This window comes from Lepus europaeus, chromosome 14, assembly GCF_033115175.1.
Source record: "Lepus europaeus isolate LE1 chromosome 14, mLepTim1.pri, whole genome shotgun sequence".
In the NCBI taxonomy this organism is placed as follows: Eukaryota; Metazoa; Chordata; class Mammalia; order Lagomorpha; family Leporidae; genus Lepus; species Lepus europaeus.
In genome coordinates this window covers 45,470,255-45,477,696 of record NC_084840.1, presented here as the reverse complement: position 1 = coordinate 45,477,696, position 7,442 = coordinate 45,470,255, and the positions used below count along the sequence as shown (strand labels likewise).

The window sequence follows — 7,442 nt, the reverse complement described above, 5'->3', positions numbered from 1 at the left end:
TTCTTTAATTACAAATATGATTTCTCATTGTATATATTAGATATATAATGTATATAAAACATATAGAAAAATATACACAGAGATCTATTATTTAATTATTCATTTTAGCTTAATTTTCAAATTGTTGATATTAATGAGCTATATTATTAATGGCTTTGTGTGAGAAGATAGTACTATTACTTTCCTTGCTAAATATAAGGGAAAACATAAATATCTTGTGCTTCAAGTATTGCAGAAATACCAATGTTTAGCACTGTTATAGGATTTTACTTATTTAAGATATGTTATAGGAATTAATTATAATGTATAAACATCTGTTCAAATGGTAACAATTTATATCTTATCATCGTTATATAAATTATATTATCAAAAATTGTTAGAATGTTTAGATCGATCAGGGACAGAGAGTGCTTCGAAATTAATAAAAATGACAGTTTCAATAAAAACTAATAATGTCATATATACAACTTGGAGCATAAAAGTTATTTAAAAAGTTACAGACCTTGAGGAAATCTTATATTTGAGACATTTTTATTTGGAGATTCCATGAAGTTAAACTCCTAGTTTTGCAATATTCTACACTAGGAAAGCATCTGTTCTGCCTAAGTAGAGAGAGTCTTTGTGCCAATTATGATCACACTTCACAAAGGGATCTATGCTCACAAGAGATTATGAAGTATCCACTATGACACCCTAATAACTCAGTAGAGTTACAGCAAAGGAAACAGTATCTTTTTTGTTGTACTTTTCCCATAGCACAAATCTGACCAATATGGGAATTGTAACAAAACTAGTAATGGCATAGAAAAGCATAATTTGAAGACTCTCTACTTTTTAGTTGTATTTTATTACTTTGAATATAAAGTAATGTCAACAGAAAACGAAATGCACATCTAGAAAAAACAGCCCTGATTAGTTCATTATTCAGTTCAGTCTTTTATGTCTGCTTTCTCTTATATTTGCTTTTCCTTTTCCATGATTTATTACATTTTTAAGTCTAAGAACACTGTTGTGAGTGGAGTGGATGTTGCGCACAGCGAGTTAAGCTGCAGCTTGCTACTCCCACATCCCATAATGAAGTGCCTGGTTCAAGTCCTGACTTCTCAGCTTCCATTCCTGCTGCCTACTAATGTACCTGTGAGACAGCAGATATGCTTGGGACCCTGTCATCCATGTGGGAGACCCAGATAGAGTTCTGGGCCCCTGGCTTCAGCCTGGCCCATCTCTGAATGTTATAGGCATTAGGGGAGTGAACTCATGGATGGGAGCTCTCTTTCTCTCTCTCTCTCTGTCACTGCCTTTCAAGTGGATTACAAATAAAAATAAACATTAAAAATAAAAAAGGCTATGGTTATCAAGAAATTGTCATTTGTAATTTATAACACTGGCTAGTTTTTTTTTTCATTTTTTTAAGTAATAAAAATCACTGATGCTTGTTTTGTGGATATGGACATTCACACTGAAGAGCACAGGGAAGATCAACACAGTCTCTATGCCAGGATGGCCCACACATTTGAGAATCATTCCCCATTATACAGCATTGTCTCTGAAGAGAGGTGTGGGGAATCAGGGTGGAACGTGGGCTAAGGGATTTTTAACTTCTTTCACTAATATTTTATGTATTTTATTATGTAAAACACAAATATTAATAAAAGGTAATTTTAAGTGGAAATACATTTATCGCTTGCTGCTCTATACTTTGTATTTTAAAATATAAAAAAGCACTCATCACAGTAATTGTTTCATATCTAGATGTGTAATCTAAGGAAACACAATGGCATGCCAAAGTCTATACACGAGGATATTAATTTCAGCCTGACCTCTAAATCTCTAAGAGGAAAAGCACAGACACAAACTGAAAGTTGAACAATGCAGAGATGACTAAGTAAATTACAGCAGAATCAAGTTGATTATTATGCACTTATTTGGAAATCTGATTTTCTGTATTAGTTTCCTATTGCTGCTGGTTACCGCGAACCTCATGGTTTAAAATAACAGAAATCTATTACTTGACCATTCTGCAGGTGAGAGAGCTAAGATGTATCTAACTGGGAAGAATCAAAGCTGCCAGCAGGGCTGTGGCCCTTCCAGGGAGAATTCTTTCCTCCACTTTGCAGGTCTGGAAACATCCTGCCCCCATGGCCCATGGCCCCCTTTGCTTGCAGCACTCAGCTTGTGGCTCTCTTTGCCACACCTCCTGCCCCTGACACTCATTCTCCTGTCCCCTCCTTCCTGTGAAGAACCTTGGGACTACATTGTGCCCACCCATGTAATCAAGATAATCTGACTGATTCAGCAGCTTTAAGTCAAGTATATCAGCATAGCCCTTACCATGTAAATAACATGGACATTTCAAAAAGTTTATGGAAAATAGAACAAAAAGATAAGTTTATTTTGGTGCAAAAAATTTTTGAAACCCATATGCAGATTTTTTTCATAATATTCATTTCCCATGAACGTTCTAAAGACCCCTCCTATTGACAAGCTGGACATTTTTGCAAGGCTGCTATTCAGTCCATCATTTTTGGTGAACAGATAAGAACATGTGAATGTTTAAAGTACTTAGAACAGTGCCTGACATGAACAAAATGGATGAGTGTTTTTAGACCTCATTGCCTCTAGCTTTGCCCCCAACTAGTCTCAGCACTGAGAGTATAAAATAAAAGTCAGATTGTTATTCTTCTGCTCAAAAACTCTACTCTTTCTTCCATTTCACTCAGAGTAAAGCTCAAACTCTTTGGGTAGTCCCCGATACTCTACACTATGCTTTCCCTTAATGGTACCTATTTAAACAAACTACTCTGTCTCTTGCACTTCTACCCTACCCCAGTTACACTGATCCCTCCAAAATACTAGCTTTGTTGTCACCTTAAGGACTTTTGCACTTGCCATTCCCTCTGCCTGGAATGCTCTTTTCCCAGATATTCATGGGGCTCATGCCTTCATTTGTTCAAGTCATTGTTCACATATCAACACAATGAGACCTACTCTGGCCACTGCATTTAAAAATCTCAGCTAGGGGCCGGAGCTGTGATGTAGCAGGTTAAGCCTCCACCTGCAGTGCCAGCATCCCATATGGGTACTGGTTCAAGTCCAGGGAGCTCCACTTCTGATCCAGCTCTCTGCTGTGGCCTAGGAAAGCAGTAGAAGATGGCCCAGGTTCTTGGGCACCTGTACCTGCATGGGAGACCTGGAGGAAGCTCCTGGCTCCTTGCTTTGGATTGATATGGTTCCAGCCATTGTGGCCAATTGGGGGGTGAACCAGCGGATGGAAGACCTCTCTCTCTGCCTCTCCTTCTCTCTCTGTGTAACTCTGACTTTCAAATAAATAAAATAAATCTTAAAAATAAATTTCAGCTAACCCCACACTTCTTTAATCTAATCCTTACCTGGCTTTGTTATTTTTCTGTATCATGTAACATTGTTTTATTCAAAATTATTTATTTATTATGCTCATATTATCTTCTCTAAATCAAATACAAATTGCAAGATAACAGGAAATTCTATGTATTTTGTTCAGTGACATATTTCCATTGCCTTGAATAGTAATTGGAATATTGTGAGTACCCAATAAAGTTATTGAGTGAATAAATGTTGGGGTCCCACTCTACACCAGGTTCTGTACCAAGAACTAGACTACATCAATAAATGTGACAGAATCTTTGCTTTATTGGTGCTTACTCCTTGTTCTCCATGGTCTACCAAAACTCATTCCACTCAAGTCCCCAGGTTGACTGACAGAGAAGAAAACACTGGATGAAAAGCAGCAACACTGGAGATGAACATAGTAATTAGTTTTGCTCTCCTTATCCACCATCCCCACTCCTCTATCTTAGTACCAGTTATTAGGAATAGTTTCACTGATTCTTGGGGACACATTAGAATGGATGTAGTTGTTAACGTGGGTGCCATAAACAAGAAACAAAAAGATGGCCTGGCAGTGTGTTTAAGGTCATTGAGCAAAGCAGCAGGACATGACACCATTGCCACAGCTGCAGCCTTGCTCCTATCCTTCAGCGCACACCCATACCTTGCTGCCAGGAAGCTGCAGGCCCACGTCTCTGCATGCTGCAGTCTCAGGTTTCTTTACCTTCAGAAAAACAAACTGGACACCTTGCATCACGGGAGTTCATGAGTCTGAAATTAGGGACTTATTTTAAATTAGGACATGGCCAATCAAGGAGCAACAAGACCCAGTGCACCAAATACAGAAAAAAAAAAAAAAAAAAAGAAGAAGATGAGTTTGCTGTTGGCAAATCAAGCTGAGTGCTTCATTTTATGAAAGGTCAATGAATTTCAGGAGAGTACCATTGGGGCTGTTCTTCTAAGCCAAACTGTGTCTCAATGACACAGCAGTAAAGATTGAAACGTGAATATAAGATGCAGCTGGTTAAGAAGGGTGCCGTAAGTTAGCACCAATGTACTGCAAAGAGCACAAGCAACTGTAGTTGTTTATATCACAAATGAGGAGCCTTTTGCAAGAGCAAAAAACTAGGTTAAAGAGCTTCAGAGGCAAGCACATCATCAGAACACAAGACCAACCCAGCAAATGAAAAGAGTTGTTGATATCCAGGAAGTACAGTCCCAAGAAGATGACAACAGTTTATTCATGGAGACAGCAGCTAAAACATCAATGAATGTAAATGAAATATTCATGGCAATATCTAAAATGTTGCCAAGGAATGAACCACAGAATCTAGGAGCAAATTCTGCTAGAAGAAGAGGAGCAGATCTTACTGAGCACACACAACCAAGCACAACCAACTAGGAGTCAGTGTTGTAGCAACTAAACCTCCAGTTTGAATTAGCTGGAAAAATCTCCTGCTTTTTAAATGTAAATTAGAGTGGAATTGAAGCATTTAACTAGCCGAGCATGACTCCCAAAAAGAAGAGACTTAGGACAGAGTAAAGTGTCTAACACAAAATCATTTTAGGTATTTTGAACTTCATTTTCAATAACATACATGTGTCCCTCTGACTGTTTCAGGAACAGATAGGGAAAGTAAGCACTGTGTGTACACTGGTTTCATTGAAAGGGTAGATAGGAGTAATCATTTCTCATCACTAGAAACAGAGACAAATGACTATCTGGATCTTCTGTGAACCAGCTAGCTTCTCCAAACTAATACAGTAGTCATCTATGAAAAGGACTTGGAACTTATTTGGAGTTTAAAAAAATATTTTAGGAGATTCTGAGTATATTTATGCTTAGGTAAAGTATTCAGGCAAAGAGTGATTTTCTTTGGTATCCATACTTAAAGTATACATTGCATATTTTCAAAAATTAACCACAAGAAAATAGTCCAAAGCATTAGTGTCATCTAAATTATAGCCAGTCCTGTTATTTTTTAAATGGGCAAAAAAGTCAAAAGTAGCCCCATCTTGCTTTAGGACTATGATAACTGATAAATACATATTACTGGGTGGTGTTCCCTTCAGACATGTGAGCGATTTAAAAAAGAAAACAAACCAGGTGCCTCTGATTTCTATTTAATCAGCACTGGCTATTACATATGTCATCTTGGGGGTTGAACATAATACATTCACTGAAATTATGTACATTTAAGTTTGATGACTTTATATTTGATCTTCAGCTGCACTGTAAATAGGGTAATGCATTGTAGATTCTATACAGCTTTACTTTTAAACTGCACAGGTACAAACCTGTGTTTGAAATGCATCATTCAGTGTTTGTTGGGAATTCCCAACACAATGATCAGGTGACTTCAGTCCTAGCTGCCCACCAGCCAGGCTGGGATTTTCCCATTCATTTTGCTGGATGCCACTCAAATATCTGTTTTTAGGAATCAAGCAAGCAAGGAATCCAATGATTTGTATGTTAAGTTTTTCATTTGGCTGGTTTGTACTTTCTCATCTCTTTTCTATATATCAAGGACATAGGCATAGAAAGAATACTCTAATGTTGCATCATTCCAGACACTTTCTATAACCAACAGAGAATGTAGTATCAGAAAATACTGAATTTTCTTAATTTTAATTTTTGTTTATTTTTTGTTTATTTATTAGAGAGGGAGAGAGAGAGTGAGTGAGAGAGAGAGAGAATGAGAGACATTCACTAGTGGTCTGCAATGGCCAGGACTGGGTTAGGCTAAATCTGGGAGCTAGGAACTACATTAGGTCTTCCATGTGGGAGGCAAGGACCCAGTTACTTAAGCTATTGCTATTGCATTCCAAGGTTTGCATTAGTAGGAAGCTGGAGCCAGGAACCAAGTCCAAGTAGCCCTAATGTGGGACCCAATTAACTATTAGACTAAACACCCACCCCATCATGTGTTTTTTTCATGCAACTTTCAACCATTAGGGTTCTTACAGGTGAGGTTAATAAAGACTGGAGAATTTATTATTTAATATTCTATTCCACTCAATTTTACTTTTTAATAGAGTGACTATTTTATGCCAATTATCAGTGTGAGTAATAAAGAACAGTATTTTAAAGATTCATTAAAAAACAAAATTTAAAGAAAGCCAATCACATGAATACAATAACCAATCATATACTCTTGGTGAGCTGAAGCTTTATGTATTTAAAGGCAGAGTGACAGAGAGAAACAGAAAGAAAGAGAGACCTTCCATCTGCTGGCTCAATCCTCAAATAGTCACAACAGCCAGGTCTGGGTCAGGCTAAAGCCAGGAGCCAAAAACTCCATCTGAGTCTCCCACATGGGTGTCAGGAATCTGTCTTTTGCTGCCTCCCAGGTGCTAATGCTGGGTTGGAAACAGAAGCAGGACTTGAGCCCAGGTACTCAGGGGGTTCTAGTCCCGGTTGGGGTGCCGGATTCTGTCCCTGTTGCCACTCTTCCAGGCCAGCTCTCTGCTGTGACCCAGGAGTGCAGTGGAGGATGGCCCAAGTGCTTGGGCCCTGCACCCCAGGGGAGACCAGGAGAAGCACCCGGCTCCTGCCTTCGGATCAGCGCTGTGTGCGGGCCACAGCGGCCATTGGAGGGTGAACCAACGGCAAAAGGAAGACCTTTCTCTCTGTCTCTCTCTCTCACTGTCCACTCTGCCTGTCAAAAATAAAATAAATAAATAAATAAAAAACCACTAACAGAGACTTTTCTGTCTTTCTTGTGAGACTTTTTTGTGAGACAGCATTATACATGTCCAAATTTCTTTTTCTCTCTCCTTTAAGTTGTATTTTATTTATTTATTTATTTATTTAGAATGTGATTTCTTTTTTTTTTTTTTTTTTTTTGACAGGCAGAGTGGACAGTGAGAGAGAGAGAGAGAGACAGAGAGAAAGGTCTTCCTTTTTGCCGTTGGTTCACCCTCCAATGGCCGCTGTGGAGGGTGCATTGCGCTGATCCGAAGCCAGGAGCCAGGTGCTTCTCCTGGTCTCCTATGTGGGTGCAGGGCCCAAGCACTTGGGCCATCCTCCACTGCACTCCCGGGCCACAGCAGAGAGCTGGCCTGGAAGAGGGGCA

At 38.8% G+C, this 7,442-nt stretch overlaps 1 pseudogene; it reads left to right on the top strand.

The window, feature by feature from the left end:
- The first annotated feature begins 4,168 nt into the window (after positions 1–4,168).
- On the top strand, positions 4,169–4,790 carry LOC133773773 (ras-related protein Rab-5A-like; annotated as a pseudogene).
- The last annotated feature ends 2,652 nt before the right edge of the window (positions 4,791–7,442 follow it).